The sequence below is a fragment of the Ambystoma mexicanum genome, chromosome 5p (genome assembly GCF_040938575.1).
Source record: "Ambystoma mexicanum isolate Mex_15411 chromosome 5p, UKY_AmexF1_1, whole genome shotgun sequence".
Classification (NCBI taxonomy): domain Eukaryota; kingdom Metazoa; phylum Chordata; class Amphibia; order Caudata; family Ambystomatidae; genus Ambystoma; species Ambystoma mexicanum.
This window is the reverse complement of record NC_090930.1, coordinates 660,470,483-660,488,423: the sequence shown is the minus strand read 5'-3', so window position 1 is coordinate 660,488,423 and position 17,941 is coordinate 660,470,483. Positions and strand designations below refer to the sequence as shown.

Here is a 17,941-nt window from a genome sequence, read left to right as displayed (position 1 = left end):
GGAATAAGAGGGTCCAGGACATGGTGTGATGGGTGTTCAGAAAGATTTTTTCCAGGAGAAGAAATGTAAATCTGGCCCAGTTTTGCATCATCAGCCATCCACCCTGGTGATGGTACGAGAAAGTAGGTGTGAAGTGAGGGAGTTCAAATCGAGTCCTGTAGCAAAGTTGATGATCTTGTCGAGAGGACAGAACTCATAATTGGGGAGACCAAAGAGGTTGCTAGCACAGTAGTCCAGCTTCGAGAAGACAGGAGTGGTTAAGAGAGGGTTTGGTTGTGTTGAAAGGAAGGAGGTACCTGATTTTCCTAATATTTAAGAGGTTGAGGCATGCTGCTGTTGCAGTTTTGGAGATTAAAGTAGAGAAGGTGTGAGAAGAGTCATAGATGACACTGAGGTTTCTAGCTGCAGAAGAGTAGGGAGAGTGCCAGGTCGGAACTGGATAGGCAGAGTAAGAGGTGAGAGAGCATTTTGCAGGGAAGAAGAGCACCTTTGTTCTGGTAGAGATTAACACCAGAGAGTGCAAAGCTATCCAATATTGAATGTCAGAGAAACAGTTGGAAATTTTGATAGAGAAATCAGAGGAGAGTTTAGGAAAATAAAAGAAGATTTGGGTGTCGTCCACAAAGAGTTGGTATTAGACCCCAAAGGAGGAAATTAGTGTCCCAAGAGCAGAGGTATAGAGTGTAAAGAGGAGCAGACCCAAGACAGAGCATTATGGAACACCAAAAGTTAGGAGTGAGTTGATAGGTGTTGTTAGGGCAGGAAACAGAATTGGTGAGGTGTCAGATAGGATTCAATCCAGGCATGGCCTTGATCACAAATCCCAAGAAGAAAGAGTATTAAGGAGATCAGAGTGATCGACAGTGTCAAAGGCAGCGGACAGGTCAAGGAAAATTTGGATAGAGGATAGGTTGCAGTGCCTAGCAGAGGCGATGAAGTTGGACACATTCATCAGAGCAGTTTCTGTGGAGGGACAGGAGCAGAAACCTGCTTGTAGGGGTCTCAAAGGTTGTTAAAGGTCTAGAAAATTGGAAAGACGGTTAAACACAACCATTCTGATCACTTTAGAGTAGTGCGGAACGAGATAAACAGGGCGAAGGTTAGCCAGTAGGATCGGGTCAGGCCCCTTGATTTTTTTTTAAGGAGATGGAGGACCATGGCTGTTTTTGTTTTTTAAACTTTATTTAATGCAGTGTAGACATACAACCTCAAAACTAATACATATGTGAGTTTGGTATAATCCAGTATGAGAGCAATTTTAATCTACCAAACAAGCTATACAGAGCCTTCACATAAGGTATTAGACATGTGATCCCATGATGTGTTCACTTAGCCAAAGACATACTCCGTAGGTAACCCCGGAACTGCTCCCATATATCTATGGGTATCACAAGTGAAGTATAGCCTTCCTCCCTCATTAGCGCAAGTCAGTTCCATGAGCCATACATTTACATCAGGAGCAATTTTGGATTTCCAATAGTTCAATATGCACTTTTTGGCTAGCAGACATCCCAGATTGAAAAGCCACTGTATCTTAATGGAAACCTTTCCGATGTCCCCAAACAAGTATTTTGGGGGGCGGAGAGTGTAAGGGGGGAGGGGGGATGTCAATTATGTAGTGCAAAGCGTCCCCAACCAGTTGCCAGAAATGGGCAATCTGTGGGCAGCTCCAATACATATGCATAGAATCTGCATCATCTGCACCGCATTTGGGGCATCTGTTACTGGTCATAGGTGCGAACCTTGCTATTCATGCAGGCATGTAAAGTAGATAGTTTAGTATCTTAAATTGTATCAGTCTGAACCTAACATTAAGGGAAACCTCCCCCGACAGCCGACACCACTGTAGCCATTTTTCATCATCAATTGCACTACCTAAATCGGTTTCCCATTTCCCTTTAGCGCTGGGGGTGGTACAGCCTAGATACCAACTGTCTGGGGTCCTTACTGGACACTACCATTGCCAGTGGTTCGCAGTCACTGGGCTCGTGGGGGAACGAGGGCCATCGCCTCCGGGCCAGCGTTCTCATTCTGAGGTATTGAAGGGATCTTATTGGATTGTTAACCAGTTTATCCGAGAAGTCTTTGTGAGAAACAAAGGTCCCTTAAGGGAAAAGGTTGTGTAGAGTTAGCATCATCTCCGGAGCCCGTGCTCTCTGAATGTCTGTATCGTAGGTCCGGGGGAGGCTAGGACAGTTCCATAATGGGAGTGCACCACAATATGACGTAGCTACATCAAGTCTTTTAAACAGTCTTGCCCACGCATTTATTGTCGTGCGGACCGGGTCAAATGTGCAAGTATCAGCATGTTGATTCGCAAAGACAATAGATCTTATGTTCGAGGCGGAGGCAATATACTTCTCCAAGGCCAAATGAATCAGGCAGTCCTGAGATAAACACAAATAGCAGGCGAACTGTGCATGCGAGACAGCATAGTATAGTTCGAAGTCATGGGCATGGAGGCCACCTTGTTCGAACGGTTTGGACAGACTCTCCTACTTCAACCTTGGGACGCCAGATCCCCACGCGTAGCCAACTGCCAAAGAGCGTAGTTTATCGAAAAACGCATGTCCCGGCCGGACAGGAATGTTATTGAAATAGTAAAGTAGTTTAGGAACCACAATCATTTTCAATATTGAAAGTCTAGCATATAGTGAAATAGTGAATCTAGCCCATAAACCTAACATATCCGCCAATGTTTGTAAGTATTCTTCTTGGTTATCAGCCAGCAGGGAGTAGTGTGAGCGAGAAACCAATATGCCAAAATATTTAAACTTATGTGAGACCCATCTGAACCCCATTAGTTCCATCAGGACACGAGTGGCATCAGTCAGCGGGAACAGTTCCGATTTTGATTTGTTGATACGATACCCTGAATGCATAGAGAACTTGCGTATTTCCTCTAAGAATGGGGCTAAGTTTTGAGTCGGATTTTGAATGTATAGCAACGTATCGTCGGCATAAAAGGATATTATTTATTGTGGGCCAACTATTTGTAGACCTCTATGACTGTGCTTCAGTCATATTATACACGCAAGGGGTTCGATCGCCAGTGCGAAGAGTAGAGGGGATAGAGGGCAGCCTGCCTTGTCCCACAGCCCATAGTGAAGGCAGATGATAGCGTACCGCCAGTACAGACTCTGGCGGCTGGGTCAGTATTCAGCAAACCAATAAACCGAACAAAGATCCCTGAATCGCATCCGTGGAAGCACTGCAAAAAGGAACTGCCATGAGACAATCAAAAGCCTTTTCGGCATGGAGCGAGGCAGCCACAGCCTGTGGATTGATTTGGGGCAATAATGCAGAATAGCCTACGTAGGTTAAAAGACGTGGCGCTGCATGGGATAAACCCGGATTGGTCTGGGTGAACCAGTGACAACATATAAGGTACCAGATGGGTGGAGAGTAATTTGGCAAACATTTTAGTGTTTAGGGATAACAGTCTGTATGAGGCCATCTCGTGGGCTGGACGGTTAGGTTTTAGAAATACAGTAATTACATCCTCTGAGAGTGAGGGGGGCAGATGACCAAGCTGGAGAGATTCCTCCCATATCCTCAACAACCTTTGGGTAAGGATACCCCGGAGTTTCTTATAAAGGGTTCCATGTAATAATGTTGCCACAAAAATCTCGCCATGCAAAAATATCGCCGAAAAATGGCCGTTTTTTTGTGCCGACATTATTGCATGGAACATGGGGGGGGACACCCCCGCAACCCCCACATTTATTTTGTGTTTTCTTTTTTTTTGCCCCTGTCCCCATATATATGGTCACCTAAATAATATCGCCACAACATTTTCCCGGCAATATTATTTACCGCGACCATATATATGGCGATATTATTACCGGATACCTTATAAAGCTCAATGCCAATACCGTCAGAACCAGGGGCCTTACCAGAGGGGAGAGCTATAATTTTCTCGGTTATTTCCTCTAGTATGAATGGTTTGTTCAACAGCAGCTGTGCTTCCTGTGACAACGTTGGGAGTAGGATCTCTTCTAGGTAACTTGCCAGGTCAGCACTAGAGCACCAATCGGAGTTGGCGTATAAGGTCTTGTAATATTGGTGGAATTCACCATTTATGGCCTCCGGAGCAGTAAGGATGTGCTCAGGTGTCCCCTTGATACCAGTGATATGCTGCGCCCCCTTCTCTGATCTAATGGCTCCAGCAAGGTACCGGCCCGGTCTATCCGCCTCCCCATATCTCCTTGCCTGAATAGGATAATTCATCAGGCGTACCGCTCTGTCCGCCAGTTCAGTACATTTCAACAGGTTACCTTTGATGAGACCCAATAATGCCCTGTTGTGGGACGTGCTATACTCATTCTCCAGCTACCTCAAGTCAGTTTCAACTCTACCCAGTTCCCTTCCTGTTTCCCTCATAGTGCCCGTGTATATCTAAATCATCTCCCCCCTGACCCACACCTTGAAGGCCTCCCATACTGTAGAGTGGTGCTGTACAGAACCCTCATTTCTGTGAAAGAAGTCTGTGATTCCCCCTTGTACAGTGTCTCTGAAAATACTGGATCTAGTAAGCATGAGGGGGGCATGTGCCAGGGAGGGAGGGTGTGGAGAGGGGCCGGGTCCATCCCAAACCACTGTCAGGATGACTGGAGAATGGTCGGAAATGGTTCTCGGGTGAATCCTGCAGTCCTGCACCTGTGCCAGAAACCAACCAATAGTCAATCCTGAACTGTACATCATGCACCGATTAATAGTAGGCGAATTCTCATATACCAGGGTTGCGGTCCTTCCACCCATCAACCAGTTCAACCTGCTGCATAATATGTAGAATTGTGCGACCTGCGTTAGTCAATTCTCGCTGGGTAGCCCTGGAGCGGTCAACCACACAGTCCAGAATTGAGTTAAAGTCGCCTCCCCAGATAATCCAGGAGTGACAGCCCACTATTCGGATGCTCAGCACTTGGCCATAGAATTGGGGTCATCTAAGTTGGGGCCGTAAGTATTAAGAAGGGTTATGTCAGTGCCAGCGAGCTTGCCCCCATAGGATCATGTACCTCCTTTGTGGGTCTATACAGCGCTTGGCTTCCTGAAAGGGGAGCGACCGGTGCATCAACGTCACTACCCCTCTCGCCTGTGAAGAGTAATCGGTGTAATAACGTTGGGAACCCCAGCTCAAGGCAAACCTTTTGTTAAGCGACGCTCGGGCATTTGTTTCCTGGAGCATCACCACCCTTGGGCCATGACGATTGATATAAGCCAAAGCCTTGCACAACTTAATAGGGTGATTGAGGCCCTGGACATTCGAGGTCATAAAGGCAATCTTGTCCCCCATACCGTCATGCTTATGTTAAGTAGAGGACCAAACTTGCATGACTGCGCAAGAACGAGAACGCTACAATGCACAATTGAGGAGCAGTCCACACTGGTTTTTGGAATAAAACTTGTTAATGCAATTTCAAAACACTCGAACATCTGTAACTTTTGTGTTTTTTGTACATCGTTTACCCCCAACTTGACGCACTTCCATCCCACCACCCACATCACCCCCAACATGACGATGGAACCCATTGAGAAAAGAAATAAGAAATTGGAAATTCCCTGGGGTGCACTGTGAGCAATACTGCCATCGCTCAGCTGGTTGAAGTATTCGCAGTCAGCCCAAAAAAAAATTGTATATCCATGTTCAGCATTGTGTAAGGGGAGAATAATTCAGTTTCCTTGTTGGTCAATCATTATCCAAAATATCAGGATCATTGTGTGCGGGTGAGGACTACGGCCATTATTGCCGTCACGCCTAGCAAGTGGAATAGAGATAGAGGCTTCTATGTAGGTTGTGGCGCCATTTGGGTTCTCGAAGAAATGTGTGCGCCCACCATGCGGAATGCGCAACTTGGCCGGATACAGTAGTGCGTAAGGGCCTCGTCTGATGCTTAGCAGCTTTTTTAACAGGATCATACGACTTCCATTGAGCATGTACGTTGGCAGAGAAGTCCGGGTAAATGTGGATGTCGGAGGCCTCATACCCAAGCATGCCATTTTCCCTAACAAGGCGCAATACAAGATCTCTGTCTTGATAGTTAAGTAGTCTAGCCAAGGTGGTGTGAGGGGGGGGGGCCCTGCTTGGGGCCACAACAGGATGCGCCCTCCCCACAAGGAAGTGCGGGGAGAACTTTGAGGGATCAAACATTGTTTTCAACAGATTTTGGACAAAAGGCTCCGCCAGGCCCTTACAAGTTGCATCCGGAATCCCAATTATACGGATGTTATTGCGTCTGGAGCGCAATTGCAACACCTTGCATTTGTTGAGGATCTTATAGACCCACTGCTGCAGCTGCACTCTATCACAGGCATGTTTATCAACTTGTCCTCTGCATTACCAATCCGGCTCGGCATCAGTTATGCGGGCACCCTCCTTTTCCAATTTAGATTTCAGGGAGCCAATGGTGGATACAATGTCATCCAGTTTCATGTTGATGTGGCAGGATTCACCTACAACTAAACATCACAGTAACCACGCTTATACATTAAGTGCCTGGACCTATACACATTAGGGCTCGTCAGTAAAGCCTGACTCACTCCATTGTCGCTGGCCCACACCCCTGCCTTGAGCCTCACACACACAGTATCACCTTACAAGACATAGATATGAACAATAAACACCTCATAAGGAGTATAAGACTGTTGCTCCCAAGACAGCTTACGGATATTGCCAAAGCTGCTTACTGCATACGGCTATTTCAACATGGAACCGCAACGCTTGAGAACAACACGCTGCTGTCTGCTATTACAAACGTCTACAAACGTCATGTTTAGGAAAGTGCAACAACACTGATACTACTATATAGCTGAGATGCTGACGGCTGAAAGAGGTAGCTCCGTCCGACAACTGCGCTGTCACTTGTCATTCTTTGGAATTCCTGTATTGTGCTTTCAAATAAGAAACCTTTGATTTACCTATTCAGTTTCTAGCGTGTTATTTGCCATGAATGCTGCAGATGCAGAGGTGCCACCTCAAATGATGCAGAGACTCGTCCTTCCTGTGCGTTTCTGATTGCTGCAGACCATCGGAGAGGTTTAGCAAGCAACGCACCACAGTGGTTGCGAAAGGTAAATGCTTGAAGTCAGCACGGCAGGCCTGTTATAACGAAATTGCCAAATATGGCTTGTCTGGTCTCCTTGATGGTCTGCAGTGAGCATGAGTGCATCACAGATTGCGAACTGATGTGGTGCGGCTGATGGGTAAATCAAACTGCTTTTCTTGGTGATTGCTTTTCCTTATTATCGCCACGCCATTGAGTTTGCATTGTCTCCAAAACATATTGATTATTACTGTTGCTCGATGGCATGATATGTTCTATGAAACAGTGATGGTATATATCTGCACTTGCATAACTTGCCTGACATGGTTGCATATCTGTCTGAATATTCTGTCATTCAGGGGTGCTCGTATTGTGTATTAGGGGAGGGGTCTCTAACAGCAGGCATGGGGTTTCTTGTCATATGTGTCTTGTTAATAATCAATGTCGTCACACGAAGGAGCTCCTTCCAACGCTGCAGGAGCAGTGCCATGGTGTGGAGGAGAAGCTGGAGCTTCCTCCAAACATTGTGGTAAGCCTGTGCGCTTAATCCCTTTACCTCGAAATATCGCCATTATTCTATTTACAAAGCGTGGCTAAATGCGCTTCAACGAATAATGCGGATTGAATATTAGCTGCAGGACAAGTTCAACGCTACGCAGCGCTGAATTTACTTTTATCTGTCCTCCCATATCCTGGTGCACGAGGACGCCCGCTCCAAGATGACCGCTTGGGAGCAATAGACATCTAGCTTCCTCTGCCTACCCCCACCCAGAGCCATCCATCCCCCGTATTGGCCAGCCTGCCTATGAAGTGCCCAATCAGCCGCTGGCAGGCGTAAACTGGCCCTCCTCAGGAAGGCCCCGAAAGAAGGCTGATGCCTGTCCTAGCTTGTCGACGAGACTATGCCCATTTGTCCTCTGATCCGCAGCAACATGCCTGCACTTGACCGTTTCTATGTGCCTGTAACGCTCACCTGATTCCCGTAGAGGCGCCGGTCTTGACTGGGCGTATACCGTATCTTCAAAGGTGATGTGTAACACACGGCTGGCTCTTTGGGCTGGACCTCTGTGCACTGCATGTCTGACTCGAAGGGTAAGATGTCTGCAGATAGAAAATATGGGATTAATGAACTGGGTTATTGAATGTCTCTCTCTTCTTCCCTTTCTCTTCTCCTGTAGAACCCCAAAGGTTAACGCTCTCACCTTAGGTAAGTGAACGCCGTGCTCTCCATCTGCCTCGGGGCAGGGTGCTGTAACCAGTTTCTTCACTGGATAAGGGGAGCAGGCCTCTTGACTTCAGAGGACTGCTGTCCGTCGTTTACTGCACGAACGGTAAGTTTCGAGTAATTCTAATGTCTTTAAAAGTCTTTAGTAATGATGTCTCTTGTTTTTGCAGGGTTCCGGCGATGGCGGATGACGGGCTGAAGTGAGTTGAAGATGGAGCCCGTGTGATGAATGGAAGCGCCTGGAAGCACGTAAGTAAGCGCTTGTTGCCTGCTTCACGATGCGCTCTAACTGTCTTTTTATTTTGCAGGTACAAGTTCGGAGCGGCTGCAGGGTGCCGGAATACCCACTGGGTTAGATGGGGAAAGGAGTAATGGCACGTGAGTATTAAAGTTCTCCAATGTCTTTAAACGCACCTTGTTTTGTCTTTCAGATGCGGAATGCAGTGCGAAGACCTCCGGAGCGCACGAAGAGTAGGTAAGCCTTTGTCTTTCAGATGCCGGAATGCAGCGCGAGGCGTTGTTGACGGCCGATGGACCAGCTAAGTGAAGCGCTGTCACTGAAGACCGTAATGCTAACCTGTTCTTTCTCGTCTTTATAGGTGTTGCTGAAGACTGGATTCAGGATGGTAAGCCTTTTTCCTTAGGCCCAGGATCAGATGCAGAAGACACGATGAGCGTTCTGCTGCAGAGGATGCAGAATAACGCAAAGCAAGATTCATCCATCGGGTGTGGTTTAAATAGCCTCCTGTAGTGCTTAGGTGTCTCCTTCCACAGCCACACCTAGGTAAGAAAAGAGTTCCTGCTTTCCAGAAGAGTTCCAGTGTTCTGAACCTAGGCAGTGGCTCCTGCCCCACCCAACAGGAAAAGTAGTTCCAAACAGAAGAGGATCAGAGGCTCAACTGGCAGGCAAGTAAGCAGCATGGTCTGCTGCAGGTAAGTCCACCCAAGCATTATGAGCCCGGCCCTTCCAGCGCTGGGACTGGGCATATTTATGAGCCTGGTGCCACTGGCGCCAGGACTGGGTCCAAAAGGTCCCAATTGGGACTGGTTGGCACTCGGAACCTGGGTTATGGATCTGCTTCCAAGGGAGTTGGGAAAACCCTGACCTTTTGGAAGCAGAGATCATGACAGTGCCTGCCCAAGAAGTGTATGCTGCACGCCCACATGGACTGATTTTGCTCAGACATCTCCTGTTTGCTGCATTAACCACTGCAACGTGGTAAGACTTGTCGATATCCCCCACTGTGCGCCCCTGCTTTCGCCATTTGACTGCCCGTGACCTGTATGTCTATTGTGTCCTTCTAATCGCCGCATATGGCCACTCAAATATGTCGAACTGCTGACATATTTTACAAATTACTTTATGCGCAGCAGTAGGACCCACCATCTAATCATAAGCTACTGTTATATATCATACAGAATGAGCATGCACCTTGCCCAATATCGGTTATCTTTTACCCGCTAGACTTGTGCACGCCACTAGTTTGTTATTTGCTACTCTACAACCCACGCTACCTCCAGGTCCCTAGCTCTTACCAATACCTTGATTGCCTATTACTTACTGCCATGATGGTACGCTGTTTAACATGCCACCGGATAGGCCCTCATGGTTTATACTTGAAGGTTAGCATTTCACCCATTTTAACAACACTCTGCCCAGCGCTAGCACTGTACCTGTGAGGTGCTCATTGCTCCCACTCAAGTCTTTCCTTACGGCTATTGCTACCCCACTTCGAACTCACCTTATTGTCTGTTCCGCATGCAACTGTTTTTAGCCCATAAAGCTTACATGCAACCGAGCCGCATGAGCAGGTACTGATCATTGCACTAAGCATACAGTCCCTACTGCCTGGTAGACCTACGTTCTTCATTTACCCGACTAGAATTACGCCACGATCATTGCATTTGGCAACTAAAATTCTGTTTCTGCACGGACACGGATTGTAGTTTAAATGCCTAACCTACTGTTTTTTAAATTGACTGCTACCCACTTGCCCTAATTGACCGCTACCTCATCACCACTATAATCCCTTCCTGATCGCTGCTCACACGCATACAGTGATCCTACCCGCCCTGACGAACAGAGTGCTTAAGATCCCTTCTAATACTACCCAAAACATGCACACTCCAAGGAGTCTACCGCCTCTCCATACTACTGTGATAGCCATAGTGTTTTTAGCGACTATACTGGTTGAATACCACCATAGTACCCTCTACCCCAACATGGCCCAATCACCTACCCTCATAAGTAAACAATGTCCTACTAAACCTATTACACTAGATCCTCCGCTGAAGACACATCCATGTATTAAGCTCGACAGAAATGGAAGACTCCGTTCAAGACTCTCCACATTTTATGAACTACCAGCGAGAACCCTAGCCTCTAGTAACAAAAGATCTACCCCTATACCCGTTACACCCATCCCTCAATCAAAAGTTCAACCTAGACCTACTGCCTCTGGCCTCATTATCTCCAGGACCCAAACTAAAACAGGCTCCCCATCACCAACCTCAGCCTGCAATAGTCTTAAGGGTGCTCTAATAAATGCAAGATCCATGGTCGCTCATGCTACCGAGATAGCAGATATTATACAGGCAGAACACCTTGACTTTTTAGCGATCACCGAATCCTGGCTTCATGCCGCTGCAGGACCAGCTCTTTCACTAGCCATCCCAAAGGGATATACTATTTTAAGATCAGATAGAGTTGGTACTCGAGGAGGAGGCATTGCACTCATTGCAAGAGACAATCTACCGATTAGACTTGTGCCTTCCCCAGATACCAATTCTTGTGAGAACCTGACAGCCAAACTCAACATAAATAGCTCCCAGACCCTTACGATCCACCTAATATATAGACCTCCAGGCCCCAATGGAAACTTCGAAGATGACCAATCCAATATTGCTTCCAATAACTTAAACTCCTCCCAAGTTCTACTACTAGGGGACCTTAACCTAGGCTATAACGACCCAAAGGATGCACACGCATCCAGTGTGGCAAATATCCTAATAGAACAAGGCTTTACCCAGAAAGTGCTCCACCCTTCTCACAGAAAAGGAAGAACCCTGGACTGGGTAGCAGACCACAATTGTAATGTTATTATCTATTCCATATCCCCTCAGATATGGTCGGACCATTACCTTATAACCTTTACCCTAGCCACAGATAAACTAATCTCCATACCTGTATCCCCTGCTCGACCCATTCCCACTCGGAATAAAAAGAATATCACCTGTGACAACCTACTCCCTCTCATCTTACCTACAATTAATGCCATTCCAGATAACTTGGGACCTGATGTTTTGGTCAGGGAATACAACCCTATCATGACCACCTCCCTAGACTCAATAGCGCCACTTAAACTTCGACAAAGCAAACCCAAGGCACACCTCAACTCTTGGTACACACCATACCTGAAAACACTACGTACCAAAAAAAGGTTATGCGCGATATCCTGGAAAACACATCCGTCTGAAGAAAATAAGACCAATCTCAGTGCCATCACAGCTTTATACAAAAATGAAATACTCCTAGCCAAACGTGAAACTTATAATGGTAGAATTTCCCAAGCTAACTCTAGTACGAAAGAACTTTTCGTTATCCTTAAAGAGCTAGAAGCCCCTATCACTGTGCCAGATAACTGCACCAAGGATAAACTCTGGTGCTCGAACATACAGCAAGCACTGGCGAACAAAGTTACGACTCTACAAGTAAAAATTGCTAATAAAAAAGCCTTATTAACTAGTAACACGCCTATAAGTACTTTATCAGAGTCCTCTAAAAACACTGTCAAACCACCCTGATTCAAGTTCTCTAAAGTCACCATAACTGAAACAGAAAAAAACATACTATCACTCAAACCATCTAACTGTCAGGGAGATTCATGCCCTGCTCAACTTATAAAGGATGCAGCCAGAGATCGGTCACCTTTTATCACAAAACTTATCACAAAACTTATCAACATGTCATTTGCGTCCAATCATATCCCAACCAACCTTAGGGAATCATGGGTGCTCCTACTAATTTATATAAAATAAATAAATAAATATATAAATAAACACCCCTCGATTCCCACCAACTACCGACCCATCACTACGGTGCCATTTCTTTTAAAAATCCTAGATAAAATAGCCGATTCCAGATGATTTTGGATTTGTGAATAGAATTCCTTACTAGGGTCAAGGCAATCAGGCTTCCGGCCTCAGCACGGGACAGAAACTGCTTTAATAGACTTGAAGGCCCAGATCGATGAACTGAGGGATAAAGGAGACTCTGCCCTTCCTCTTCTCTTGGACTTATCGGCCGCCTTTGATTTGGTTGATCACCAGGTCTTATGCAGCCATCTGGACTCAGCGGGATACTTCTCCACTGAAGCCATAGCCTGGATACAATCCTTTCTTAGTGATGGTACCATGAGTCTTCTCACCTACGGCTGCAGCCGACCCCATTCCCATCACGTGTGGTGTGCCTCAAGGATCCTGTGTCTCACCTACCCTATACAACATCTTCACCAAGCCCCTTTTTGACGATCTGGGTATCACCTACAGCAACTATGCAGATGATACGCAGATACTCCTACCTCTTACTGGTGATTACGAAAAGGATTTGGCCTTGTTGAAGAAGGTTTATCTCATCATCCAGGCATGGATGGCCACCCATGGACTATGCCTGAATGACGACAAGACTGAGATCATCATCCTGGGCACTCCATCGACCCTCAAAAAACTGAGCCCCAAATACTCAGCCTTTAATATCGACCAAAACATCATCACAGTTGCCAAGGAAGTAAAAGCCTTGGGGGGTGGGGGGGGGGTTCTACTGGACTCCACTCTCTCCCTTAACAAACAGGTAAATTCCATGGCCTCTGCCACACCCTACACCTGCAAACTGATAAGAGCAGGCAAAGCTTTCCTTTCAAATGACAGCTGCATTGCCCTTTCCAGAGCACTTATACCATCAAAGCTCGACTACTGCAATGCCATGTACATAGGGGCAAACAAACAAATAACCAAGAAAATCCAATTCTCGCTAAATAACGCTCTCTGACCTTCACTGGGAATTGCTAGGAAAAACACATATTCGAGATGAGAAGAGCTAACAACTGGCTGTCTACATCTGACAAAATCAAACTGAAAGTTGCCTCGCTCACTCATAAATGCATAAATAAGGCAGCTCCACTTTATCTATCGGACAGATTTGTCATGAAAACCATGGTAAGAACAACCAGACTCTCCAATACGAATTGCCTTCCGATTCCCAGATTCAAATTGACCAGAGTGGGAGGCAGTAGTTTCCAGGTTAAGGCAGCCCAACTCTGGAACTGGCTTCCTTCTCCACTTAGAGTGGAGCAGTCTTACCAAAAATTCCAACAGAGTATAATAAAGTGGCTTAAAGACACCGACTGTTAGTGGACCCGTAACACCCTGACTAACTGGCCCACCCCAGTCATTGGTCACTGCATACACTCCAGCGAACCTAGCTTTTTTTCCATAGACTACAACTGCCTGCTATCAGCCTGAGTCTGAATCTCATCCCTGTAAATATACTGTATATATGTAACTTTACGAATTTTACTATGCTTAACTATAATGTATATTTTTATGTGAAACTAAGCTTTGAGTGATCTTATACAATGCGCCCTAATACCCTTGGGTCTGGCGCTATACAAGTAATAAACAAACAAACAAACGTGTCTGCTGTCTGAAGTGCAGGCACGGCGCACTGGATACCTGACCAAGAATAATCTAAGGACACAGGCATTTCCTGTGAAACCTAGTCAGTAAACTGCTACTTTTGGAGAGATCTCTAGGATGCAAAGTACACTGCCCGGAGACAGATAATATAGTGCAACAGTCTTGCTGACGGTTGTGGGATTATCAGGCATTACAGTTTGCAAGTAAATTACCCATCACAGAGGACAAGTGTCATACGCCAGGCCTTCTGCAAACACCACGGGTGCTTCCCTTTTCGGTGTACACGGCCGTTCAGATGAAGGAGTTGGCCACTTTCCTATTTTTGCATTGAACACACAGTAAGCGGAGATAGCAGCCCCAGCTCTCACTTCCTGGAATGCTCAAACTCAGCTGTAGGCAGTATTTACCCACAGAAGCCACAGAAAGCAAGCCATAGAAGAGGAGCATTTGGGACAGAGTTTTTATGTATAGGTTATGTAGAGGGCTATAGCTGTGTATTGTTGTTTTCGTCTGGTCATATGTAAAACGCTGAAGATTTTTCTTGTATGTTATCTGTGACTGAGACAAGGGGGGGGCGCTCCAGTGGGTGGAATTGCATTGTGGTGGGCCGACTCTCACTCCCTTGTGAGATCAAGGGAGGGGAAGTGGCAGTATTGGTGAGGCAGGGAGAGGGCATGCAGATGTCTCTGGTTTATGCAAGCAGTTGTCTCTTGAAGGGTCTGCATCAAAGCGCTATGTTATGAAAAGTTGTTGAAAGCTGCAAATCTTGAAGTGGGTTTTATGTGGTTAATACTGAGGTTTTGACGGTTCCACTGCCTCCCCACACTTGGTCTCCATTTGCGCACACAGGATATGCTAGTACCACTAAACGTCTGCAGTGGCACCAGAGCTCTTTAAAAATAAAAAAAAATAAAAACGATCTGCAGGTTCGACGAAGGGGGAAGGATTTTGGCTCCTACCAAATGTTCGCCTAAACCAAGGTTGTCCAGCATACGGCCCGCGGGCCACAATGCGGCCCGCCAAGCCATTTTATGTGGCCCGCCGTATTTTGGACAACGCTTGAGTAAAAAAAAAATATATATTTATTTTTTCATTTTTTTTAAAATGTGCCTGTGCGCAAAACTACTTTGTGCTCTATTCGGGACACATAAAAGAACAAGATGAATGAGAATTCTGAGCGCACACTCACTCTAGTAGACTGCTATCAGCATCATCAGTCACAATATTTTTGTGGGGAGACTTGGAAACATTGGCACAAAAGGAGCCGCTCTGTGCTGGATCACCATCCTACCCGATTCAATCACCATGGCCACCCTTACAAATCCCAGCCATGCTGTGATTGACCTGTGGACACATACATAATCGTATCAAACTTTCTCTGCATTTTTTATGGCAAATGCCAATTTCGCCACATTCATTTGGGTCAATTTTATTGCTTTTTTTACCACAAAAACCGGTGGCAGAATCCCTGCACCCTCACTTTCTATATACCTTACCCAAAATTATCATCTATATTTTTTTGGTAAAAAAGCGTAAAAAAATGCGGCAAAAAAATGTTTTGTCGAAATTGCCATTCAGCAAAAGTCGGCAATAGCAAATAATCTACACACTCAAGAACAACCTTTCAAAAAATGCTCTCCAGAAATGTATAGAAAGGAAACAAAATCCAAATCCAAATCAATGGGAACCAAAATGGATCGGAGTACACTTCGAATAGTTGCTGCAGCTCTGGAGAAAATACGAGTGGAAGCTGAGAAACTTAACCTTTGCAGTGCTTTTTTTCCTCGTCTCGAGACAAAGAACAACAGCGGGAGCTCAGTTACATTTACCTCTAAGCACAGTGCGGATTGATGAAAATGTCCATGCATTATACAAAGTACATTGGACATTATAGATGTGGCCAGTGGGGTATCAAAGCATGGCGAATACCACATGTACAGCACAATATGTTACCATAGTAGTGCCCTAATAACACACTGCAACCTGCAAATGGGCCTCAGTGGACCACCTGCCAAGGTTTCTGGAAGTTGCTTATGATCTTGATCTTTGATCTATGATATGATCTGATATGATAGGTTATTTATAACGCGCTTAATACCCATGCAGCAGTGATCCCAATCATAAAAGTGAAACAGGCAAGCCCAACAGGTATAACTTATTTTCGCTCTTTTGGTAGCGCAGTCTGAGGGCAGCCTATACCCTTCAGGAGAGGTGTGAGCTGATACAGTTGCAACACAAAACAAAAAACAATAGTACTATGTTCCCAAAATACCTTAGTTCTTGTCTTTCGGATCCCAGCAGAGCCAGGCTTTTCAGCATCAGACCAGAAGCATGGGTGCCTTTGCGCTGGGCTGGGGTCAAGTCGGAGAGCAGCAGCGATGGGCCCCAATGATGCAGTTCTGTTTGGCAGTGGTGCTGATTTGCGGGTAGAAAACGCTGGGAACAGTAGGCCGTGCCAAGTGGATGGCACTGGAAGACTCGGTGACCTCTGGGCCCTGACAAGGGAATACTTGCCATTGGCGCTGTGCAGGCTCGGCTGACACAACACTACATATGGTTACGGCAAAGATGCCAAAGCTTCAGCATTGTCATTGAGCAGAACTCTGAGATTCAGGGGTGGTGGAGCGTTGAGGTCCAGGATTATTATGATGGTGTCAATGGGGCCAGCGCTGAGCAGCTACGCTCAGGAGGGCCATGGGCCCGTGTGGGGCCGACAGGCCAGTGGGCAGACTGCAACAGGCCTGCTTGAGCCATCCTGCTATTTATACAAATCTCGGGCCGAGCAGCGCCTGATGGGAGAAAGGAACTACGCTACAATCTGCTCTTTTGCTGGGCTCTGCCTGCTGGAGCGTCCCCCTACACGCGGGACAGGCAGCTCTGCAGACGCTCAGAGCTTCCGGGGATTGGGGGGTTGGGGCTTGGTCAGGGCCTGCCTTCTCACCCTCGCTTAGCGGGGCTTCCCAGAAGTGACCCAACCCCTGCCCTCTTGCATGCAACTCATACTTAGCTGGCAGGGGAGTGTCATGATCTCTGCTTCCAAAAGGTCAGGGTTTTCCCAACTCCCTTGGACGCAGATCCATAACCCAGGTTCCGAGTGCCAACCAGTCCCAATTGGGACCTTTTGGACCCAGTCCTGGCGCCAGTGGCACCAGGCTCATAAATATGCCCAGTCCCAGCGCTGGAAGCGCCGGGCTCATAATGCTTGGGTGGACTTACCTGCAGCAGACCATGCTGCTTACTTGCCTGCCAGTTGAGCCTCTGATCCTCTTCTGTTTGGAACTACTTTTCCTGTTGGGTGGGGCAGGAGCTACTCCCTAGGTTCAGAACACTGGAACTCTTCTGGAAAGCAGGAACTCTTTTCTTACCTAGGCGTGGCTGTGGAAGGAGACACCTAAGCACTACAGGAGGCTATTTAAACCACACCCGATGGATGAATCTTGCTTTGCGTTATTCTGCATCCTCTGCAGCAGAACGCTCATCGTGTCTTCTGCATCTGATCCTGGGCCTAAGGAAAAAGGCTTACCATCCTGAATCCAGTCTTCAGCAACACCTATAAAGACAAGAAAGAACAGGTTAGCATTACGGTCTTCAGTGACACCGCTTCACTTACCTGGTCCATCGGCTGTCACCAACGCCTCGCGCTGCATTCCGGCATCTGAAAGACAAAGGCTTACCTACTCTTCGTGCGCTCCGGAGGTCTTCGCACTGCATTCCGGCATCTGAAAGACAAAAGCTTACCAACTCTTTGCACGCTCCGGAGGCCTTCGGCGCTGCATCCCGCATCTGAAAGACAAAACAAGGTGCGTTTAAAGACATTGGGGAACTTTAATACTCACGTGCCATTACTCCTTTCCACATCTAACCCAGTGGGTATTCCGGCACCCTGCAGCCGCTCCGAACTTGTACCTGCAAAATAAAAAGACAGTTAGAGCGCATCGTGAAGCAGGCAACAAGCGCTTACTTACGTGCTTCCAGGCGC

The 17,941-nt window shown here is 46.7% G+C and overlaps 1 protein-coding gene across 1 annotated transcript in view; it reads right to left on the bottom strand.

The window, feature by feature from the left end:
* The window catches only part of LOC138481112 (magnesium transporter NIPA2-like), a 304,692-nt gene that overhangs the window by 193,008 nt on the left and 93,743 nt on the right, over positions 1-17,941 (bottom strand). The window lies entirely within an intron of this gene.